Source organism: Aquarana catesbeiana, linkage group LG13, assembly GCF_042186555.1.
Source record: "Aquarana catesbeiana isolate 2022-GZ linkage group LG13, ASM4218655v1, whole genome shotgun sequence".
Taxonomy (NCBI): domain Eukaryota; kingdom Metazoa; phylum Chordata; class Amphibia; order Anura; family Ranidae; genus Aquarana; species Aquarana catesbeiana.
In genome coordinates, this window is record NC_133336.1 from 227,031,123 (window position 1) to 227,057,184 (window position 26,062).

Consider the following 26,062-nt stretch of genomic DNA (forward strand, 5'->3'; position numbering starts at 1 on the left):
CATTGATGTGCGCTGATGAGGCGGCACTGGTGGGCACTGATAGGCTGCACTGATGGGCACGGATAGGCACATTTAAGGTGGCACTGATAGGCACAGTTAAGGCAGCACTGATAGGCACAGATAAGGTGGCACTGATGGGGACAGATAAGGTGATACTGATGGGCACAGATAAGGCGGCACTGATGGGCACTGATGGGCCCTGATGGGTGGCACTGATGGGTGGCACGGATGGGTGGCACTGATGGGCACTGATGGGCCCTGATGGGTGGCACTGATGGGTGGCACGGATGGGTGGCACTGATGGGCACTGAGATAGGTGGCACTGATGGGTGGCATGGATGGACGGCACTGATGGGCAGCACTTATGTGCACTTATGGGCACTGGTAGGTGACACTGATGGGCACTGATAGGTGGCACTGATGTGCAGCACTGTTGATGAGGCACTGATTGTGGGCACTGATAGGTGGCATTGTGGGCACTGATGGGTGGCACTGTGGGCACTGATGGGTGGCTCTGGTGGGCACTGGTAGGTGGCACTGGCAGAGGGCACAGGCGGGCACTGAGGATCTGGTGGCAGCTCGCCGTGATCGTGATCTGATGTCCCTCTCACGGCTGCCGGTGATCGTCTTTTTTTTCTCCTCACGCTGTCAGCGCGAGGAGAAAAAATAGCCGATTACCGGCTCTGTTGATATCACATGATCAGCTGTCATTGGCTAACAGCTGATCACATGTTAAGGGATCGGGATCGATCCCTTACTCTGATCTGTGATCAGGCGAGTCTCATAGGCTCGCTGATCATAGAGCGCAGTGGGCGCGCCCTACAGGGGGAGCACAGGCCGCTCGTGCACGGGACGACGTCAATGGACGTAGTCCCAGCAAAGCAGGTCTGAGCTGTAGCCCTCATTCGGCTATAGTGCAGATCTCTAGTGGTTAAAGACATTACAAGTACAGAAAAATACCAGATATACTTGTCCCCTAAATACCTCTTATGACAGATAACACACAGCCCTAGTCAGTTTAGGTTTTCTATACTCTATTACCTGAAAACCATGAAAGAAAGGAAATGGAGCTCACAGTGATAAATATCTTGATATGATTACAGATATACAATGATGTCTTAAGTGGAAAAACATAATAATAAATTGCCAAAATCAATACCAAAAAAACAATACAAAGCAATATAGAAAGTCCAATGTGACAGTTCCCAACATAAAATAAGAGCTTCAAGATATCTTCTAGTTCTTTTCACCACTGGTGCTCAAAGGATAGATGGCAGTTTTGATGGGGCAGTTTTAATGGGGGCAATTTGATGGGGCAGTTTTTAATGGGGGCAATTTGATGGGGCAATTTGATAAAGGCAGTATGATGGGGCAATTTGATTGGGCAGTTTTGATGAGGGCAATATGATGGGGCAGTTTTGATGGGACAATATGATGGGGCAATTTTGAAGGTGGCAGTATGATGGGGCAATTTGATGGGAGTAATTTGATGGGTCAACTTCGATGGGTCAATTTCGATGGTGGCAGTTTTGATGGGGGCATTTTGATGGGGCAGTTTTGATGGGGCAGTTTTGATGGGGCAGTTTTGATGGGGACAGTATGATGGGGCAATTTTGATGGGGCAATTTTGATACGGGCAATATGATGGGGCAGTTTTGATAGGGCAGTTTTGATGGGGCAGTATGATGGGGCAGTTTTGATTGGGCAGTATGATGAGGCAATTTTGATTTGGGCAATTTTTATACGGGCAATATGATGGGGCAGTTTTAATGGGGCATTTTTGATGGGGCAATTTTGATGGTGGCAGGATGATAGGGCAATTTTGATGGTGGCAGTATGATGGGGCAATTTGATGGGGGCAGTTTTGATGATGGGGCAGTATGATCGGGCAATTTTGATGGTGGCAGCATTATGGGACAGTTTTGATGGGACAATTTTGATGGGACAATTTTGATGGGGCAGGATGATGGGGCAGGATGATGGGGACAGTATGATGGGGGCAGTAGGATCGGGGCAATTTGATGGGGCAGTTTTAATGGGGGCAATATGATGGGGCAGTTTTGATGGGGCAGTGTGATGGGGCAATTTAATGGGGCATTAGGATGGGGCAATTATGATGGTGGCAGTATGATGGGGCAGTTTTGATGGGGGTAGTTTTGATGGGGGCAGTATGATGGGGGCAATTTGATGGATCAGTTTTGATGGGGGCAGTTTTGATGGGGGCAATATGATGGGGCAGTTTTGATGGGGCAGTATGATGGGGGCAATTTGATGGGGCAGTATGATGGGGCAATTTTAATGGGGGCATTTTGATGGGGGAAGTTTTGATGGGGGCAGTGTAATGGGGCAATTTTGATGAGGCAATTTTTATGGTGGTAGTTTTGATGGGGCATTTTTGATGGGGCAGTATGATGGGGCAATTTTGATGGGGGAGTATGAGGGGGGCAGTATGATGGGGCAATTTTGATGGTGGCAGTTTTAATGGGGCATTTTTGATGGGGCAATTTTGATGGGGCAGTATGATGGGGCATTTTTGATGGGGCAGTATGATGGGGGCAATTTGATGGGGCAGTATGATGGGGCAATTTTAATGGGGGCATTTTGATGGGGGCAGGTTTGTTGGGGGCAGTATGATGGGACAAGTTTGATGGGGCAATTTTGATGGGGCAGTATGATGGGGCAATTTTGATGGTGGCAGTTTTTGATGGGGCATTTTTGATGGGGGCAGTATGATGGGGCAATTTTGACGGGGCAGTATGAGGGGGGCAGTATGATGAGGGCAGTTTTGATGGGGCAGTATGATGGGGCAATTTTTATGGGGGCAATATGATGGGGCATGTTTTGATGGGGCAGTTTTGATGGGGCAGTATGATGGGAGCAATTTTGATGGTGACAGTATGATGGGGCAATTTGATGGGTCAATTTCGATGGGGCAATGTTGATGGTGGCAGTTTTGATTGTGCAGTTTTTGATGGGGCTGTTTTGATGGGGGCAGTTTTGATGGGGCAGTATGATGGGGCAATTTTGATGGGGGCAATATGATGGGGCAGTTTTTATAGGGCAGATTTGATGGGGCAGTATGATGGGGGCAATTTTGATGATGGCAGTTTTGATGGGGCAGTGTGATGGGGCAATTTGATGGGGCAGTATGATTGGGCAATTTCGATGGTGGCAGTATGATGGGGCAGTTTTGATGGGGGTAGTTTTGATGGGGGTAGTTTTGATGGGGGCAATTTGATGGGGGCAATGTGATGGGGCAGGTATGATGGGGCAGTATGATGGGGCAAATTTGATGGGGCAGTATGATGGGGCAGTTTTGATAGGGCAGTTTTGATGGGGACATTTTGATGGGGCAGTATGATGGGGCAATTTGATGGGGGCAAATTGATGGGGACAGTTTTGATAATGGGGCAGTTTTGATGGGGCAAATTTGATGGGGGCATTATGATCGGGCAATTTTGATGGGGCAGTATGAGGGGGCAGTATGATGGGGGCAGTTTTGATGGGGAAGTATGATGGGGTCAATTTTGATGGGGGCAATTTTATGGGTCAATTTTGATGGGGCAATTTTGATGGTGGCAGTATGATAGGGCAATTTTGATGGGGCAGTTTGTAAGGGGCAGTATGATGGGGTAGTATAATGGGGAAATTTTGATGGTGGCAGTATGATGGGGCAATTTGATGGGGGCAGTTTTGATGGGGCAGTATGATGGGGAAATTTTGATGGTGACAGCATGATGGGGCAGTTTTGATGGGGCAATTTTTATGGGGTAGTATGATGGGGCAGTAGGATGGGGGAAAGTTGATGGGGCAGTTTTGATGGGGGCAATATGATGGGGCAATTTTGATGGGGCAATATTATGGGGCAGTATGATGGGGCAATTTGATGGGGCAGTATGATGGGGGCAATTTTGATGGTGGTAGTATGATGGGGCAATTTGATAGGGCAATTTTGATGGGGCAATTTTGATGGGGCAGTTTTGATGGTGGCAGTATGATGGGGCATTTTGATGGGGGCAGTTTTGATGGGGCAGTATAATGGGGGCAATTTTGATGGTGGCAGTATGATGGGGCAATTTGATGGGGGCAATTTGATTATGGGGCAGTTTTGATGGGACAATTTTGATGGGGCAGTATGATGGGGTGATTTTGATGGCGCAGTTTTGATGGGGGCAATTTTGATGGTGGCAGTATGATGGGGCAATTTTGATGGTGGCAGTATGATTGGGCAGGTTTTTTTTTAAATTGTATTTTTATTGAAATATTTTTCAGAGAAAACAGACACATCTCCAACAGTGTGAATACGCTGTGACATGGAAATTATACAAGCAGTGGAAGATGTAGATAAAAAGCAAAAGAATTGAAAATTATGACAAATAATAATCAAAATTAATTAAAAAAAATAAAACAAGTCAGTATCAAATAAATTTTGTGGGCATATGTAGCAGATATTTAGAGCAAAGACATAAAAAAATATAAACTACATGCTGATTATCCGACAAAAAAAAGCCATAGGTTGTGTAGCTATTTATCCAGAGAAGGGGAATAAGGAAAATGGATTGGGAGCAAGGTATCGTAGGAGGTTAGGTCTATAGGGGGAGCTTGGGGCTGGTCATCACCAGGCTAAGGGCCTCAAAAAAACTAAAGGGGTGAGCTAAAGGTTGAGCTATCCCATAGAGCCCAAATCCTGTCATACTGATCAGTCCTATCTTCCACCATAGCCGGCAGGTGCTCTATTCTGCATATGTCTTTAATACCTTGTAATAGCTGTTCTTGGGTTGGGGGATGTGTAGACAACCAGCAGGCAGGTATAGCTCTTTTTGCTGCTAACAAGATAAAGGAGGTGAGTTTGTTTGAAGCCTTCCCCAGGCCTGGGAATGGGAGGCCTAAAAGGAAGTGTACTGGGTCCATAGGGAGATGGACATCAAATATCTGCTGAAGCACTGTTAGCACCATGGACCAAAAAGGAACAATCAATTCACATTGCCAGAAGATGTGGTATTGATTCACCCTAGCTTTCCCACATCTCCAACACAGAGGAGAAAGAGAGGGATCATAACGGTGTATAACCTCCAGGGTCCTATACCAAAAATATAAGACTTTATATGCTGTCTCCCTCTGGGCCACACATTGAGAAATCTTAGAGGTTTAGGACCAGATTTTAGCCCACTGTATATCAGAAATTTGTTGTTGAGTGTGTTGCGCCCATTTGTTCATGTAAGAGTGGGGTACCGTTGAGAGTGGGGCATTTTGCTGGAGAATTTGGTATCTACTAGAAATGAGTCATGTTTGGTATGGTCCCTGAGAGCATGAAAGTTCAAAGGATGTTGGCTTGGTGAGGGTGAGTGTGGGGGAGAGTTTCGAAAGAAAGTGAGTTATTTGGAGGTACGAGTATAGCAAATGATTTGGGATTTGGCTATTAGATTTGAGGTCTTTAAAAGATCGAAATTTTCGGGTGACTGGATTGACGAAGTGTCAGAGTTGAAACAGATCCTCCCTAGCCCAGGGGAACATTCAGGGATGTGAGAGGCTTTTAGGGATTAAGGGGTTAAAGAGTACATTAGAGAGGGGGGCACAGGGAGGAGAGAGAGAATTTGGGGAGGCAGGACCGCCAGATCCTGAGTGAGAATAGCATGGGGCCCAAACAGAGACTCTGTAGCCTGAGGTCTGAGATTAACTCAGGAGACCAGACTAGGGAGCATGGATGGGTCGGAAACAGGGATCCCATCTCTATCTCCGCCCAACGGCTTGGGGGTCTCAGACTGGACCAGGCCACGACTGCACGGAGGTGAGAGACTAAATAGTATTTATAAATGTCTGGGGCCCCCATACCTCCCTGATTTCTAGGAGAGAAGACCACCGAACTGGCCACTCTATGGGCTTCCCATCTCCATATGAAGTTAAGAAACCACCTTTTAAGTACTTTTAACTGTGCCATTGGGATGGGAAGCGTAGTGTTTCGAAGAAATATAGTAATTTTGGCATAATGGACATCTTAAGCATGTTAATCCTACCTATCCAGGATATCGGTAGGAGGTTCCAACGAGTCAGCGTGGTATTTATATTCCTGAACAGGGGGAGATAATTGGTCGAAAAAAGGGAGGAGTATGCTGGTGTGAATTGAACCCCTAGATATTTAAGAGATGATGTGCGCCAACGATATGGGTATGATTTTTTAAGCATCAGGAGGTCATCAGGAGGCAGGTGATGAGGCAAGATTTCTGTTTTTGATGTATTAACCTGGTAACCAGATAGGGAGCCAAATTGGGATAATAAGGCCTGAAGGGACGGGAGGGAGGTATGAGGGTTAGTTAGGGTGGGGAGTACATTATCAGCAAATAAGGGTAGTTTGTAGTCTCTTTGATGCATAAGAACCCCTCTTATTTCAGGATGGCTTCTGATATCCTCCGCCAAAGGCTCTAGACATAAGATGAAGAGAAGGGGGGATAGAGGACAACCTTGTCTAGTTCCGTTTGACATGGGGAATAAACGGGAAGAGAAGGAAGCTAGTTGGACCTGCGATGTAGGGTTGGAATAAAGAGATTTTAGGGCTTGAAGAAAGGGACCTCGAATGCCAAATCTAATGAGAGTTGCAAACATATAGGGCCAGCTTAGCCTATCAAATGCCTTTTGGGCATCAAGGCTTAGTATCAGGGCGGAACGGAGGACTCTGTTCAACATATCAATAACATCTATGGTTCGTTGGGTGTTATCTCCTGCATGTCTGGTGGGGACAAAACCCACCTGGTCTCTGTCAATTAGTTTTCGTCAAAAATTGCGAGAGGCGGTTGGCCAAAATTGTTGTAAATAGTTTGTAATCTGAATGTAAGAGTGCTATTGGCCTATAGTTGTCTGGGAGCGCAGGATTTTTATCTGATTTTGGTATGACTGTGATATAGGAGTGGAGAAATTGTTGGTGAGGGAGTTTACCCTGGAGGAGAAAGTTATATAGGGAGATCAAGTGCGTTGACAGGATAGGGAGGAAGGTCTTATAGTAGGAATATGGGAGACTGTCTGGACCAGGAGCTATGTTATTCGGCAAGGATTTGACACTGTCATTCAGTTCCTCTTCTGTGATAGGGGCGTTTAATATTTGTACATCTGAGTCTGACAGCTTGGGTAGCCGCAGGTCGGAAATAAACTCTTCAAAAGTTGCCATGTCAAATGGGGGATGGTGGTTGGGTGTGGGACAATTATAACGTTTGTCATAGAACTCGCCAAACACCTGAGTCATGGTCTGTGGGCAGTAAGAGGGAGTCCCGTCAGGGTGTTTGATGTGATCTGGAAAGGGGAGAAAGGGTCTTGGGTTGGGTCTAGAAACCAGCACCCTGTGTGGTTTATTTGAAAATTCATAGAATTTTTGTTTAGCCCATAGAAGCGATTTGTCTGATGTTGACATGTCTAATGCCCTGTACACACGGTCGGACATTGATCAGACATTCCGACAACAAAATCCATGGATTTTTTTCCGACGGATGTTGGCTCAAACTTGTCTTGCATACACACGGTCACACAAAGTTGTCAGAACGCGGTGACGTACACCACGTAGGACGAGACTACAAAAGGGCAGTTCAATACCAAGCGCGGCACCCTTTGGGCTCCTTTTGCTTAGCTCGTGTTAGTAAAAGTTTGGTGAGAGACGATTCCCGCTTTTTCAGACTCATGGTTTTCAGATCATATTTCTGCTGTTCAGTTTGTGCTTGTGGGTTTGTATCTGGTCTTCAGTGTGTGCAGCGAGTTCACATTGATTTGTCATTGTGTTCTTGTCCGTTCGCTCTTCACAGGCCTTGCTGTTCTTCAGTGCGTTGTGTTACTTCGTTCTGACCAGCCGACCGTTTTCTAGCCATGTTGCGTGTACGTACTCATCATAGAGTTTGTGCTGTGCAGGGGCTTGGTGTTGGGGTTCTTACTTTGACACAAGCCCAGTCCATGAACAGGGCGAGGAGGAGTTCATGGACCAAGAATTGGTTGCTCCAGCATGACCAATTCTGTCACATGCCTTTGCTCCGTGAGATCCGTGAGAATAATCCTGATGATTTCAGGAACTTTCTCAGGATGATGGACCCCATTTTTCACCGTTTGTTGGCTTTGCTGACCCCTTATATCAGCAGGCAGGATACCTGCATGAGGCAAGCCATCACTCCGGAGCAGAGGCTAGTCGCCTCCCTGCGGTACTTGGCAACGGGGAGAAGCCTGCAGAACCTCAAGTTCTCGACAGGCATCTCCCCCCAGGCTCTGGGGATCATTATCCCAGAGACCTGTTCTGCCATCATCCAGGTCCTGCAGAAGGAGTATATTAAGGTAAGATTTTTATCCTTTAACATCACATTTTATTGTATTTAATGTTTGTTAATATATTGTATTTCTTTCCTCATTCCCTAATTGCCATGATTGTAATATGCTGTGAATGTCCCCTTTGTCCTCATGCATGCTGGATTTTTTTCATTTTTTTTGTCCTTCATACATATTTGCCTTCACTTACCTCCCCAACATGCTCTGCTGGGCCTATATCCACCTTGTCTACTCTATTAACTATGTATTTTGTCAGCTCCATAGTAGTGCTTTACCCTACATACCCCCTAAAATGTGCAAAATTGTGATTTCTGCTTTAAATTCATGCAGAGTGCCAGAGTTTTTTTTTTGTTGAGTCCCAAAATCATTTGGAACCCTCCCTCCCCCCAACTGCTAACTCAGCTGATACCAATCCTCTGTCTGCTGACTTTGCCAAACCCATACACACTATACCCACCTATTTTGTGGTCAGATTTATGGATGAATTCGCCAAAGCATGTAGTGCAAGGGCCTGCCTAAATACTTTCAAATGGTACTGTTTAAAGTTTTTGTATCCTATTATTATCTTGATAGATAATAGCAGAATGTAAAAATGTGCTAAAATGTGTACAGTGTGTATTTATATCTTTGTATTATGACACTTCTTACCTGTCCAGTGGGCTGCCAATAGTGTAAGTAAGGAGGGGCTGGCCAAAGTAATGCACATTATTTAGGCATTCATCTCTCAATGGAGTGGAGAGGGTTACCTGGCCAAAACATCTCCCCCCTAAAATTTTTAAAATGGCCCATGATAGGGTGGGGGGAGAAATCTGATAGGTGGACCTTATACCTTTGTCTTTAAATACTCCCTAAAATAAATGTTATACTGATGTTGGCCAAGAATGTTTGTGTCTAATCTGCTTTCAATGTTTATGTGCAAAATAATTAATTTATTTTTCTTGTTTGACTCCACAGTTTCTTTCCAACCCACAGGAATGGCAGACTGTGGCCTCCCACTTTGCCCAGCGGTGGGACTTTCCTAACTGTGTCGGAGCAATTGATGGGAAACACGTCCACATTGTCCCACCTTCCAACTCTGGGTCATACTATTACAACTACAAGGGGTTCAATAGTATTGTGATGTTGGTGGTGGTGTTGGCTACTTACGAGTTCCTGTATGTGGATGTGGGGAAGAATGGCCGGATGTCAGATGGTGGAGTCATCGCCTACACGGAGTTCTACAGGCGTCTCCAGAATGGCAGCTTGGGCTTGCCACCTCCAGAAGACAATGCAGAAGGACTCCCATTCATCTTCATTGCGGATGAAGTGTTTGCACTGGGGGACCATCTTATGTGGCCATTCCCTATGAGGATCCTCAGCCCGGACCAGAGGGTTTTTAATTACCGGCTGGCCAGAGCCAAAAGAGTTGTGGAGAACATATTTGGAATAATGGCTAGCCGGTTCCGCCTATTTCTTACACCGATACACATGGCGGAATATAAACTCAATCACATCATCCTGGCTTGCTGTGTTCTCCACAACTTTTTAAGGAGCATTCTTGGAACTATGCTGGCTCAGTTGGGCCTGAGGCTGGAATTTATATTAATGAACCAACCCTGACGGCGCTTGAAGCTGGCCATCCTGGCTTGCCCCCCCAGAGTGCCTATGAGGTCTGTATAAGATATATGGAATACTTTGCGAATAGGGGGGCCATTGATATGCCAGACAATGTCTGAGACATTTTTTAAATAAAAATATATTTTAAACTGAACAAATATTTGCTTTAATTTACTGCTTGGCTTTCTTTTAGCTGACCATGACCGAAATTTGGGGAGTCCTGAAAAAGGCGTGATTGTGTAAAATTAGAAAGCATGTGGGTGTTATTTACTAAAGGAAAATACACTTTGCACTACAAGTGCACTTGAGACTGCACTGAAACTGCACTTGTAGTGCAAAGTGGATTTGCCTTTAGTAATTAACCCCCATTATCACTGAAAACACCAACTTTACTACAAAAAATGATTTTGAGCATTGAAAGAAGCCACACATTTTTGATTCTCAATCTTATTAATCAAAGCACAATCACATGTGCATTTCTAAAAGGTTTTTAGAACAAATCAACATGTTTGTTGTATAACAATTTTTTAGGTCACATTAAAAGTAGAAATTGCCTTTTAAGGTAAAACAGGCATGTTTAAAACCATAAAAAATACACAACTCTGGAACTTACAAAGTTCAACTTTTATAGAAAGTGAAGGCAATATCAGACATGAGTATTATTAAACTGTGTTTGATATTGCGTTCAGCAGATGGGGTGAAGTTACCCCTGGAAAAGCCAAATTTTGAAGATGCACACAAATTGCCTAATGTCAACATGTGCTAGCTGCCATCATGGGGGATCAATGGACGTGTTTTGTGGGTGGAACCCCTTCCTCTCAGCTACTTTATTATTGAGGAAGGGGTTGAATCCCCAAAACACGTACATTGATCTCCCGTGATGGCAGATAGCACATGTTGACACACTGTGTGCATCTTCAAAATTTGGCTTTTCTATAATATGTCAAAAAATTGTCAGAAAAAAAAAAACAATAAAAAAGCAGAAATAAGTTAGGGATTTCTAGGGGGTTTAAATTCTCCCTAAAACATCAATGATGCTCTTCATTTTGTTTTTAAAATCATTGATGTTTTGCTTGATGTTTCCAAAATCCCTATTACACCCCATTATCTCTCCAATGAGGATCTGGGCACTTTCACTGGTGAAGTGACATTCTTCTTCCACAACATCATGATCACCTAACATATAAAAAAACACACCATGTATTATAAATATGCAGGCATCCATCTCTTACCTGAGGCTGTGGTCTCAGATACTCACCTGTTGTGGTGATTATTTCCACAACGTCTCCCTCCTCCTCCACTGCTTGGGTTTGAGGGATTTCCCCTTCTTCATGAGGTGGGGGGTCCGTGGTCTCCTCTGATGAGTGGTGTCCTCCGAGTCTTTTCTCCCCTATGTTAAAAAAATAGGTATAGTTAGCACACAGATATTTGATGGCAGAAATAGGAATATGAAACATTGCTTGGAAGTGGGGTACAATTGTCTCTTTTGGCAGAGTTGCAAGATGAAGAAATATTTTTGTCCTTTGTCAAGCTTGAATACTTACCTGTTTTGTGCAAGCTTCACAGATAGAGACACCCCTATAGTATACACTGGAGCACCTGTGTGGGCCCCCTAATAAAAAGGGTGTTCTTTTGTCCCACACTAGTGCTCCAGCGTCCAGATGTGTAAACAGCTGCTGAGTGTCCTCTCCTTACACAGAATCTAGTTTGCATTTCATTCTAGTTAATAACCCATCTAGACAACAAAATTATTTTAAGAGAAGTAGGCCATAAAAAATTTGTAGAACTGCATCTGAACAAAACATGGTGTTTTATTGGCCAAATAAACAATGTTTCCTACGAACGAATAATGTGTCCATGAACATGAAAGTTGCCATTTTTAACTGTACAACAGTAAAGAAAAGCACATGGAGCAGCACCAACGTAATAAAAATAAAGAATAGTAATAGAGGACAACTACTTACTTTTTTGCACCACTCTCTTGATCCTTCTATACTGATTTTGAGGTCCGACCACTGCTTCCTGAGTTGATCCTTGGATTGCCGTACCTCAAAATTACGGTGCAGACTCTTCACAACTTTCGCCATGATCTTGGCCTTTCTGACATTGGGGTTGGGGTAAGGTCCATACTTCCCGTGATAGTCGGCCCTCTTCAAAATGTCCACCATCTCCACCATCTCTACAAAGGCCATATTTGAGGCCTTAAATCTTCTCCTCCGGGATTGTGATGTTTCTGGCTCCAGCCTTTCCTCCTCCACCTCGTTGCTGCTATTAGCACGCACCTGTTGTGTCTCCGTCATGTGCTCTTCCCCACTGCACTGAACGAGAAGGGGCAGGAAATAGACTAGAAAGAACGTCAGGGGTGGGCGGAGTTTCGCGCATGCAGTGTATATAAAGCGTAACACGCGTGTGTCGTACGTATGATCTGTGAGCGGAGGAAGGAGTATAGGAAGCGCCGACCGTGATAACGAAGGTAACATTTAAACTTGGGCTTATACTGGTTATAGATTGAGGCCTATATTGGGACAAGATTAGGAGACTTTAGCCTGACATTAGGGTTTGTCTTGTGTATTGCAGATAAAATGGATGGCTTTAATGACCACAACTTCCTCCCCCTGTTCATAGATTAATACAGGGAGCTGGCCTGTCTGTGGCAGGTCAAACACCGGCAATATAATCATAAACAAAAGAGGCAGGCAGCGTTGGAGAAACTGCTGGAGTTGGTGATGCCAGTGGTCCCCACGGCAACCATCCCCTATTTAAAAGCCAAAATTGGTGGCCTGAGGAGCACATATCTTAGGGAGCGCAAGAAGGTCCAGGATTCTCAGAGATCCGGAGCTGCGGCAGATGATGTTTATGTCCCTAGGCTGTGGTACTATGAGAGACTGCGATTTCTGTCAGACCAGACTGAAGTCGGGGAATCCCCCTCAACCCTTCCTTCCACTCTTCCTTCCACCCTATCTTCCACCCCAGCTGAGGCTTCCGATGTCCAACCTGGGACTTCCAGCCAGGAAGAAGTGGAGGAGCCCAGCTTGAGTCAGGTATAGCATTCTTCTACAGATTTCTGGTCAATAAATAAATAATGTTTACTAGATGTTATTATTGATCACTAATTGCTGATTTAATAAAGTGTTTTACATATCAATAGACAGTAGTGGGCAAAAATAATTGGGACAATTATGAAAAATGCTGGGCTCAGAATGATAATCTTTTCTATTTGTTAACATTCAATTTGCAACAGTCATGAGCTGAAAATTGTGTGTGATTGATGAAGAAAAAACTAAAACTATGTCCCTTTTTCATACACAGGAAGACCTCAGCCAGGAGGAGGCTATGGAATGTGGCACACAGGAGGAGGCTGTGGAATGTGGCAGCCAGGAGGTGTCCAGGGTAAATGGCAGCCAGGAGGAGGCCGGGCCCAGTAGGAACCTGACAGAATCGCAGGTTTCTCCCCTCCACCTTCCAAACAAAAGACCCAGGAAGGGGAGTAATGTGGATAAATCAGCACTCAGGCTGATTCAGGAGGCTTCTGCGTCCCTCAGAGCCACCCCCACTCGTGAAGAGGCCTTTGCCTGCATGGCTGCCACCAAACTGCAGGACATGCAGGAGGGCCAACACCTCATGTGTGAGAAAATCCTTTATAAAACATTAAACATTACCCACCTGAATGAGTTACATCATACTCCTCCTTCTCCTCCTCCTGCCACACCTCCACCACCACAGACACAGCATGGAAGGAAGAGTGGAAGGAAGACAAGAAAGTGATGACCTGGGTTCAGTCTGGTCTGACAAAAGATGCAGGCTCTTGTATGACCACAGCCTGGGGACATGTATGTCATCTGCTGCTGTTCATGATCTCTTGGACTTCTGGACCAGATTGTACTCCCTTAGATAAGGACTCCTCTGGCCACCATTTTTGCCTGGAAATAATTGATGTGTGCCCTGGGGGCCAAAGGCTTCGCCAATTTCTGCTGTATCTCCAGCGTTGCCTCCCTCTTTCTTTGGTTATGACCCCTTAATACATTTTTGGTTTGTTTTATTATACTCGCCTATGTGTGTTTTCCTTCAAAAAGGACAGTATGTTTGTGAGGCAGGTACATTTCAAAAATACAATGTCACATTAACAAGAGACACCAACACCAAGCAACCTCCTTGAGATTAAATAATACAAGATAATAATCATGTTGTGGTAACTTGACACACAAAACACACCCAGAACTATTCTGGAGTAAAAAAAATATATATACAAAAAATAACAGATCAGGGTTTCAAAAAATAAAAACAAAAAAAACAAAATCTAAAAACATCAAAAAAAGTAAGTCTTTTCGGGAGATGTGACAAATAAAAATATTATATTCATGAAATCACGATAAATAATAAAGAAAGAAGTTTGTGAGAGCTGTGTAAATATGAGCAGCAAAAAAACTACATTCTTCTAGCATTATAAAGAAGAAGAGAGTACGCTGCATTAAACAATTTAAAACATTGCAGCGTGATGAAAGTGCTATATCCATCACGAACGCTAATTTTACCAGACCGAGCAGTTCCATCTCAGAATTTATTCTGAGCATGCGTGGCACTTTGTGCGTCGGAATTGTCCACACACATTCGGAATTGACGCAAATGGATTTTGTTGTTGGAAAATTTCCGACAACAAGCTCCGATCGCACATTTTCCGTTGGAAAATCCGACCGTGTGTACAGGGCATAAGGATTTTATTCGGTGGCGTAAGAAGGTTACCGTGCACAGCCGGCCCACCGTGTGAGCGCGGAGCAGGGATCTCTCAGCAACTGAAAGTTGGGACAGCAAAGATGATTTCAAGTGAGCTATATTTTTCTTGCCAACAGCAATACACTGTCCTCGAAAGAATGCCTTGTGGGTCTCCCAGAGGGTCAACGGGCTGACCACGGAACCTGTGTTTAATTGAAAATATTCAGTTAAGGCTATAGAGAGTGTGTCCTTTATTTTTTATCAAGGATTCATTGAGTCTCCAATGACATTTCCTGGGAAACGCAGCAGAAAGGCTAAGATCTAGAGTCAAGGGAGTGTGGTCCGACCAGGTAATGGGTCCCAGGTCGGATGACACCGTGTGTGATAGTAGGGGGGCTGAAATGAGGAAGTAGTCTAGTCTAGAAAACATCTTATGAGGGGGGAATAGAACGAATATTGTCTACCCGTGGGATGTATGATCCACCATGCATCAAACATGTATGTGTTCAGATCAGTTGTCTAAAGGAAGTGGCCAGGGAATGTGTAGTGGAGGATGACGGGGCAAGAAACAGAGATTTCCTATTTCGGGTGGGAGAGAGGACAGCCTTAAAGTCGCCACCTATTATTGTAAAGGGCTGGGAGAATTTTTGTAGGTGTTCAAAAGCATCAGTAAGAAATTTAACCTGACCTGAGTTGGGGGCATATATATTCATGATCGTTATAGGGTTAGACAAGTAAGTGCCCTGTAAAACTATATAATGACCCAATGGGGCAGTTTTGATGGGGACAATTTTTAATGGGGGCAATTTGATGCAGGCAGTATGATTGTGCAGTTTTCATGGTGGCAGTATGATGGGGCAGTTTTGATGGGGCAATTTTGATGGTGGCAGTATGATGGGGCAATTTTGATGGGAGCAATTTTGAGCAATTTTGATGGGGCAGTATGATGTGGGAAATTTTGATGGGGGCAATTTGGGGCAGCTCCTGCAAAAGGTAATTACTTTTTAAAAAGATGCTAAATGATATCCCTTGTTTCTGTGCAGATATGTCTATCTATCTTTCTATCTACATCAAGGGATATCATTTACAATTAGCATCTTTTAAAAAGTAATTACCTTTTGCAGGAGCTTTTTGTATTTCTAGATTTATAATCTTTATAAATGTAGATAAACTTCCTGTTTCCTGAAGGGGGAGGAGAGGTTTCCATAGCTAAGGGGCGGCAACTTCCTCTGGAAACCGGACCTACAACCTATTACACTGCTCGTGCTGCTCTGAGCATGTGCGAGATCTAGAGGTGCATGCTGGGTAACCAGCATACATTGAATACACGAAGAGATACAATTTGGCTTCAGATGCCCACACATGAGATGGCTGCGGCCTGCTGGGACTTACAAAAGTAAAAAATCAATGGTGCAAAAATACAAAACTGACCTTTGTTTACAGCAAACCTTTACTAGAATACATTAAGCATGAGGATTATAGGGGGATTTTTATCTAAAAATTTAAATTTCAGCCGTAACACTGCTTTAAGTACAGTATTATGTAAAGAGGTACAAACCTACAAAAGGGCCTGCAGGTGGCCATGTCAGTATGGCGTACGGACCTCTTTTCTCCCTCTCCTATAAGCTTATGGTCACTTCAATGACATAAGCTTATATCAGAATTGTTCAGCAGACTCTGCTGAGCAATTTTATTACTTTGGATCAGTGGATTAGAACCCGCTGATCAGAGTTATTAACCCCTAATGCTGCCGCTTCTCTGTCCCCAGCCTCTCTACCTCCCTCACCTCCCTTCCACCTAAAACTACTCCCCCCACTCTCCTCTCCTATCCCCTTCAATCCCCTTCTCCCCTCCCCAGTACTGACCCCCCACACCCGATCTGACCCCCCTAAATTCGATCCCCTGCAGCCACCATCATAATCTGGCATCCCTCCTCTGCAACTCCCGCCGGCTTCAGGTGCTGCTGGGGGCTTGGGGGGTCCAGACGTGTCCTCCTATCAGTCAGCCCCCCAATACCGCCCCCACATGCCTGATCCATCCCTACTCTTGCGGCATCTCTCCCTCTCCTCCCGCAGCCTACAGCTTCTGCTCCGGTAAGCTGACAGGCTTGGGATTGCGGGGAGGGGGGAACAGTGCGGGTGATGTTTGGGCTTAGGGGGGCTTGGTAAACATGTGTTTACCACCCCCCTAAGTGTGGCACCCTGGGCGCATGCAGCGATCACTGTAATCACTTCGATATGCCCACTGACATGTGATAATAGTAACCGCAAGAAATATGCCCCATACATATGATCGGATTTTCCAATGGAAAATGTTCGATGGGAGCTTGTTGTCGGTAATTCCGACTGTGTGTAGGCTCCATCGGACATTTTCCATCGGAATTACCGTCACACAAAATTTGAGATCTGGATCACAAATTTTCTGAGAACAAAATCCGTTGTCGTAAATTCCGATCGTGTGTACACAATTCCGACGCACAAAATTCCACGCATGCTCGGAATCAAGCAGAAGAGCCGCACTGGCTATTGAACTTGTACGTGTTATACGTCACCGTGTTGTTGTCGTTCGGAATTTCCGACAACATTTGTGTGACCGTGTGTATGCAAGACAAGTTTGAGCCAACATCCGTCGGAAAAAATCCAAAAAAATAGATATGGCGGTCTGTGTAGACCTCTGTTATCTAACCAAAGACCCCCCCCCAAAAAAAATATATATTTATTATTTTTTTTGTCATTTTATAAAAGTAAAAATGTTTTTAAAAAAACACAAACACATTATGACTCCCCAGGTCTTCCTGCACTCACCCCTCCATGATGATGCCCCCCCACACTCACCCCTCCATGGATACCTCAGCTTCTCCTCTTGGCCAACCTGACCTGTCCTCATTGGCCAAAGGAGAAACCGAAAGACGAGGTGGTGGGTTCGGGGTGCAATACTCTGCCCCCAAGCCCAACCTTTCAAGCCAATTAGAGCCTCAGGTTCTAATCATGTAGCTTGAAAAAAAAAACCTCATAGAAACATATGAGTCCGGTGCCCTGCAGGGGGGTGGTGTCCCTAATGGACCTTCAATTTTTACCATTTTGCAAACAGGCGCAATTTAAAATTTACAAAATATTTGTTATTTATTAACTCCATACAGTTTAAGCTTTTATATTTAGTAAGGATTTAGCAGGAATTTTGTAAAATTAGCTGTGTTTTTATCTGATAATAATGTTTTAGTGTATTTTTTGCAAATATATTGCTTTGATAAACATTTGCGCAAATACCGCGGGGTCTAAAAAATCAGTAACCCCTTCTTTATTCTACTGATCATGTGCTTTCAGAAAATATATGGTTTGTGGGTTTTTCACAAATTCTGAAAGCTATAAGTGAAAAATAAAAAAGCAAAGGAAAAAGTGCAAAAATGGTCTGGCCACCTCAGTGTATAAAATGGAGCACAGGGCCTGGCAGCGAAAGGGTTAAAGTGACCTTGTGCTTAACTGAATCAAATAATGCATGTTTCCTGCAAAAAAGAGAGGATTTCTACCTTTCCACACTGTCAGATGGGTAAAGAGAAATTGCCCCTGTAGACTGCAGCAGGGGAGGGCTGGGAAAGGGGCATTTCCGACCAATCCAGGGCTAATGAGATATGATGGGCTGGTGGACCAAAGACTTTTTATACAAATGATCACAAGTAGTTGACTTGACGCCAGTCCCCTTGCCACATTGAATATATTTTCCTTATATACCTCAATACCAACTGAGTCAGGATCAAGGTGGTGGAACGCTTTCTGAAGAAACAAAACAGATCATCCATTACCCAGTGTATATATTCTGGAGGCCTGGGACTATCAATAATAAATAATTTCATTTTGAACACAGTTTGTTAAAACAAATTAACCACTTCATGTCCTTAGGCCATTTATAAATGGCCTACATTGAAGTGGGTATACTGTGTTGCATCCCAGCATCATATTTTTTCAACTGGCGATTGTCTTTTTAGTAAAAGTAATTGGAACGCCTATACAGCTGCTGGATTACTTTTACAGGTGGTGGAAGGGGGTCCCCCTCCTGCCACCATCTTTACCGGGCTCTGATCAGGGAATCTGGTAAGGATGCAACCAGCGGCATACAGCTCCGAGCACACAGAGAGAGGAGTGGGACATCAGAATCCAGAAGCAATGAGGATTTTGTCACTTCCAGTTTCAGTTCTGTTTTTCCTGGTTGGTTACCAGTCAGTGAAGCAGCCGGTCAGACCAATCTGTGTCTGATTACCTGCATTGGAGGCCAGAGAAGCGATATGGGGTCTAATAGATCTCTCCATAAAGAAAACCTGCCATGGCCCACGCTATCACAAGGCATTTTGTTCATCCCTTGTGAAAGCAATAAAGTTGATACATTCTTTTTTTTAAGTACAGTGTTAAAAAAAAAGAAATAAAATATATAATCAAATATAAAAAAATAGTTTTTAACCACTTGACCACTGGGCACTTAAACCCCCTTAATAACCAGACCAATTTTCAGCTTTCAGTGCTCTCACATTTTGAATGACAATTACTCAGTCATGCAACACTGTACCCATATCAAATTTTTGTCCTTTTTTTCACACAATTAGAGCTTTCTTTTGGTGGTATTTAATCACCGCTGGGTTCTTTATTTTTTGCGCTATAAAAGAAAAAAGACCAAAAATTCAGTAAAAAAAATGCATTTTTCTTCGTTTCTGTTATAAAATTTTGCAAATTAGTATTTTTTCTTCATATATTTTGGCCAAAATTTATACCGCTACATATCTTTGGTAAAAATAACCCAAATCGGTGGATATTATTTGGTCTTTGTGAAAGTTAGAGATTCCAAAAGCTATGGTGTCAATATCTGAAAATTGATCACACCTGAAGTACTGACAGCCTATCTAAATTCTTGAGACCCTAACATGCCAGAAAAGTACAAATACCCCCCAAATGACCCCTTTTTGGAAAGAAGACATTCCAAGGTATTTAGAAAGATGCAAAAAAAATTACACCCCAAAACACATTCTGCTATTACTCCCGAGTATGGCAATACCACATGTGTAAGACTTTTACACAGCATGGCCACATACAGAGGCCCAACATGCACGGAGCACCTTCAGGCGTTCTGGAGCACCCAGGCCAATTCTGACTTTTCTCTCCTACAAGTAAAAATCATAATTTATTTGCTAGAAAATTACATAGAACCCCAAAACATTATATATGTTTTTTAGCAAAGACCCTAGAGAATACAATGGGGGTTGTTGAAACTTTTTATCTCGCACGGTATTTGTGCAGCAATTTTTGGAACGCGTTTTTTTTTTTTTAAAAAAACAGTTTTGTGCTTTATAAAAAACAAAACAGAAAAGTTAGCCCAATATTTTTGCATAATGTGAAAGATGAAGTTATGCCGAGTAAATAGATACCTAACATGTCACCCTTCAAAATTTTACACGCTCGTGGAATGGCGCCAAACTTCGCTACTTAAAAATCCCCCATAGGCGACGCTTTAAAATTTTTTACTGGTTACATGTTTTGAGTTACAGAGGAGGTCTAGGGCCAAAATGACTACTCTCACTCTAACGTTTGCAGCGATACCTCACATGTGTGGTTTGAACATTGTTTTCATATGTGGGCGGGGCTTACGCATGCGCTCGCTTCTGGATGAGAGCACATGGGGACACGGGGAAATTTTATTATTTTTTTATTGTTCATTTTACTTTATTTCTTTTAGTTTGATGCTTTTTTCCCCAAAAATTATTTTTTGATCACTTTTATTCCTATTACAGGGGATGTAAACATCCCTTGTAATAGGAATATGGCATGATAGGTCCTCTTTACAGTGAGATATGGGGTCAATAAGACCCAGTGGCGTAGCGTGGGTTGTCAGCGCCCGGGGCAAGGCAAGTAATTTGCGCCCCCTAACCTGCGGACTTTTAGTACTCCGAGTCCCTTCCCTTCCTACAATAGTACTGACCTACCTGATTCCTACACTGACCACTACACTAACCTACCTACCTGATTCCTACACTGACCTACCTGACCACTACACTAACCTACCTGCTTCCTATACTGGCCACTACACTGACCTACCTGTCCACTATCCTGACCACTACACTACCCGATTTCTACACTGTCCACTACACTACGCTGTCCACTACACTACACTGACCACTACACTACACAGGCCACTAGACTGCACTGACCACTACACTGACCACTACACTGCACAGGCCACTAAACTGCACTGACCACTACACTGACCACTACACTAACCTACCTACCTGATTTCTACACTGACCTACCTGACCACTACACTAACCTACCTGCTTCCTATACTGGCCACTACACTGACCTACCTGTCCACTATCCTGACCACTACACTACCCGATTCCTACACTGTCCACTACACTAAACTGACCTACGCTGTCCACTACATTACACTGTCCACTACACTGACCACTGTACTGTCCACTGCACTGACCATTACACTGACCACTACACTGCACTGACCACTGCACTGTCCACTTCACTACACTGACCACTGCACTGATCACTATACTGCACAGACCATTACACTACATTGACCACTGCACTGTCCACTGCACTGACCACTACACTACACTGTCCACTGCACTGACCACTACACTACACTGTCCACTGCACTGACCACTACACTACACTGTCCACTGCACTGACCACTACACTACACTGTCCACTGCACTGACCACTACACTGTCCACTACACTGACCACTACACTACACTGTCCACTACACTGTCCACTGCACTGACCACTACACTACACTGTCCACTACACTGACCACTACACTACACTGTCCACTACACTGACCATTACACTACACTGACCACTGCACTGACCACTACACTGTCCACTGCACTGTCCACTTCACTACACTGACCACTGCACTGATCACTATACTGCACAGACCACTACACTACACTGACCACTACACTGACTACTGCACTGACCACTGCACTGTCCACTACACTGACCACTACACTACACTGTCCACTACACTGACCATTACACTACACTACACTACACTGACCACTACACTGTCCACTGCACTGACCACTACACTGACCATTACACTGACCACTGCACTGTCCACTTCACTACACTGTCCACTACACTGATCACTATACTGCACAGACCACTGCACTGACCACTGCACTGTCCACTTCACTACACTGACCACTGCACTGATCACTATACTGCACAGACCACTACACTACACTGACCACTGCACTGACCACTACACTGACCATTACACTACACACTACACTGCACTGCCCACTTCACTGACCATTATACTACACTACACTGATTACTACACTATACTGCACTTATACTGACCTGACACCAGAAATTTTTTTAATTTATACTGAATCTAACTGCTTGTCTTATCTCTCCGACTGGCTGCTCCCTCTCTTCCCAGACCGTATCCACCCCCTCACCTGCAGCTTGTGGCTTCCATCAGTCCGGAGGAGAGGGAGCCTGGAGGAGGTGAAGGCAGCAGCGGTGTTCACAATGGGGTGGACTCCAGTCAGGAGCAAAGGTGATCGCGGATTGGCCGGCCCCGCCGCCATCACGGATTGGCCGGCCCCGCCGCCATCACGGATTGGCCGGCCCGGCCGCCATCACCGATTGGCCGGCCCGGCCGCCATCTCCGATTGGCCGGCCCCGCCGCCATCTCCGATTGGCCGGCCCCGCCGCCATCACCGATTGGCCGGCCCCGCCGCCATCACCGATTGGCCGGCCCCGCCGCTATCAGGGATTGGCCAGCCCCGCCGCACCACATGACCTAATTCACCTAATCACAGGGCGCCAGCCGCAAATGAGCTCAGGGAGACAGGAAGTAAACATTAGGGGAACGGAGCCGGCAGTGACACACACTGCCTGGCGCTAGATTTCGCCCCCCCAAATGTTGCGCCCGGGGCCGCGGCCCCTTCCGCACCCCCCACGCTATGCCACTGATAAGACCCCATATCTCACCTCTGGGCTGGGAAGCCTGAAATAAAAAAAAATGATCCTGAAGCACCTGAGGGCGGCGGGAGGGGGGGACGTCCCTTCTTGCCTCCCGTAGGAACAATCAAGCAGTGGAATAGCTGCTATAATCATTCTTATGGTGTAGGAAATTGCCGGCTGAAAAAGCTGATATCTGAATGATGCCTATAGCTGCAGGCATCAGTCAGATATCCCTGCACAAAGTCAAGGACGTCGTATGACAGCCAGCGGGCGGGAAATGGTTAAAATGCATTTTTTTTTAGCACAAAGTTGTCCATTTATACAATAGTTCTAACACATAGCATGTACACATACCAAAAATGACACCCCAAAATAGATTCTCCTACTCCTCCTGAGTATGGTGATACCACATGTGTGAGACTTCCACAGCCTGGCTACATACAGAGGCCGAGTACAGCCGAGTATGGCTGAGTATGGCAGAGTATGGCAGAGTATGGCAGAGTATAGCCGAGCATGGCTGAGCATGGCTGGGTATGGTTGAGTATGGCTGGGTATGGCAGAGTATGGCTAGGTATCACCGAGTACTACAGAGTATGGCTGGGTGTTGCTGGGCATGGCAGAGTATGTCTGGGTATCACCGAGTATTGCAGAGTATGGCTGGGTATTGCAGAGTATGGCTGGGTATGGCAGAGTATGGCTGGGTATGGCAGAGTATGGCTGGGTATTGCAGAGTATGGCTGGGTATTGCAGAGTATGGCTGGGTATTGCAGAGTATGGCTGGGTATTGCAGAGTATTGCGGGGTATTGCAGAGTATTGCAGGGTATTGCAGAGTATTGCGGGGTATTTCAGAGTATTGCAGGGTATTGCAGAGTATTTCAGAGTATTGCAGGGTATTGCAGAGTATTGCGGGGTATTGCGGGGATGTGACTGCAATTGTCACAGAGCAGCTCTGTGAGCACTACACATCCATCCCACAGCGCTGCTGCCATCCGATCTCTCCTCTCCACTGTACAGATCAGTACACAGAGGGGAGAGAGGAACCGGCGTCATAACATGATGCCGGTTTGTTTACATGTGATCGCTCCGTCATTTGACGGAGCGATCACATGGTAAACGGCCGTGATCAGCGACCGTTTACCGTGACCTGTGATGCACCGGGTCCTGGATGTTCTCGGGTGTGCGCCCCAGGGGGTGCGCAAGAGCAGGATTCTGGGAGGACGTCACTGTACGCCCTCCCAGAGTTATCCAACTGCCCTGCAGCCGGGCTGGTTGGTAACTGGTTGGGCTGGTTGGTAACTGGTTGAAGAACCCCCGTCCCCCTGTGCTCACATGCAAAGGCACACATGTGCACACATTCCCGCACACATATGTTAACATCAATTTCACCACACATGTGAGGTATTGCCACCAACGTCAGAGTGAGATCAATAATTCTAACACTAGACCTCCTATGTAACTCTAAACTGGTAACTTCTACAGGCTTTTAAAGTGTCACCTATGGAGATTTTTAGGTACCATAGTTTGGCATTGTTCCACGTGTGTACGCAATTTTAAAGCATCACATGTTTGGTATCTATTTACGCAGCATAACATCATCATTTATACTTTTCCAAGCAATTGGGTATTATATTTTGTTTTTGCACATTAAAATTCATTAAAATGTATCTTATCCAAAAAAAATACAATTGAAATACTGCTGCGCAAATATTTTGTGACATAGAAATATGCAACACAGACCATTTTATTCTTTAGAGCCTCTGCTTAAAAATATATAATGTTTGAAGGTTTAGCAAAAAATTATGATTTTTTTTCATGTAGGAGAGAAATATATGGTAATTGGCCAGGTCTGGAAATGGTTATAAGCACAGCTATGGGTGGTGCTGCTATATCAGCGTTTATTCATTAATTGCGGGTTTGTTATAAGAATATTTAATCTGTTCTTCTGCTCTATTTACATCATTGTCTATATGTGGGTACACTATATATGCAGATGATGTGTTTGTCATTGCGCTCTGAATGTGTGACCTTTTTGAATGCTATTTTCAATGACATGGTATTCAGCCCTGACATTTCACACACAGTATTACTTTTCTTGGAGTAAATGAACAAAAACTGAACACCTGACTTTACACAAATCCTAATGACAGGAACAGCATAATTCACTATAAAAGTGCTCATCCTGAATACCTCATCCAAGGTCTCTCTGTGTCACAGTTCCTTAAGCCTCGCACACACGGTTCCATTGTTGGAAGGGGATTGTCTGTTGACAGACTGTTGTCCGAAATTCTTACCGTTAGTATGCTCCTTTACACAATTGTTTTCCAAATGTTGGATGACAGGCTAGTAAATTTTCCGTGGACAAAATTAGCAGAAGGGGCCCAAAGGGTGGCGCTCAAGAGCTGAAATTCCTCGTATTACATCACTACGTTCGTGTTTGTGGCACGACAATTGTGTACCATTAGTGTGCAAGACAAGATCCTGGCACACGCCCTTTTGACAAAAATCAAATGCTCGGTTGGCCAACAATCTTACCGTGTGTATGAGGCTTAAGAGTAAAAGTATGGCAGGGGTATGTGGGGGGGGGTGATTGGCGATTATTGGGGTGTGTGGAAATTATTAGGCAGCCACACAGTCATCATATCACGTCCATCTGACCAATAACAGCTGGATTGTCAGATCTACACACACTCCCGAGGGCTGCAGCCACTGGAGTTTGTGTAAACCCCCCACTGCCATGGCTCAGTGGCATCGCTAGGGGGTGCGGGGGGGGTGCAGTCCACACCCGGGTGACACCCGCTAGAGGGGTGACACCATCCCGAGACTGAGTAAGGCCTTGTTTTTTTTTTTTTACCTATCCCGGCTGGAACATCTCCAGCGCCGCAGCCGTGCTGCTCTGGTCTGTGTCCTTCTTCCTCCTCCTACTTCCCTGCTGTTGAGCCTGTCACATGTGTCACTATCCCTGACTGGGTGGCATAGCTGCACACTGTTCTCTCCACTCCAGCTGCCACCCGGGACGGGTGTACTACAGTTTACCTGGCCGCCCACCCTGGTCCTGAGCTGGTGCTGTAACAGGTGGGAGGGTGTCAGCTTGCATTGAGGGGGTGACCGCCGCTGGCCCGAGGTGAGGTGGGGGGTTGCCATGGTGTTGGTGCGCCACCCAGATACACCTGAGAGCTAGTGTGGTAATGGGAAGAGTGTTTATGTCTGGTGCCCTGTGCTGTTCTGATAACAGAGGGGGGGGGGGGGGGTTGGGAGCTGAACAGCTATTTTATTTATATATATATATATATATATATATATATATATATATATATTTTTTTTTATATCTATGCTTATGGAGGGGGGTCTGCACTGAGGGGTGTCTATGCTTATGGAGGGGGGTCTGCACTGAGGGGGATCTATGCTTATGGAGGGGGGTCTGCACTGAAGGGGTCTATGCTGATGGAGGGGGGTCTTCACTGAGGGGGGTCTATGCTGATGGAGGGGGG

The 26,062-nt window shown here is 45.0% G+C and overlaps 1 protein-coding gene across 1 annotated transcript in view; it reads right to left on the minus strand.

The window, feature by feature from the left end:
- The window catches only part of LOC141116679 (NACHT, LRR and PYD domains-containing protein 12-like), a 329,149-nt gene that overhangs the window by 189,351 nt on the left and 113,736 nt on the right, over window positions 1–26,062 (minus strand). The gene's annotated exons all lie outside the window — the stretch shown is intronic.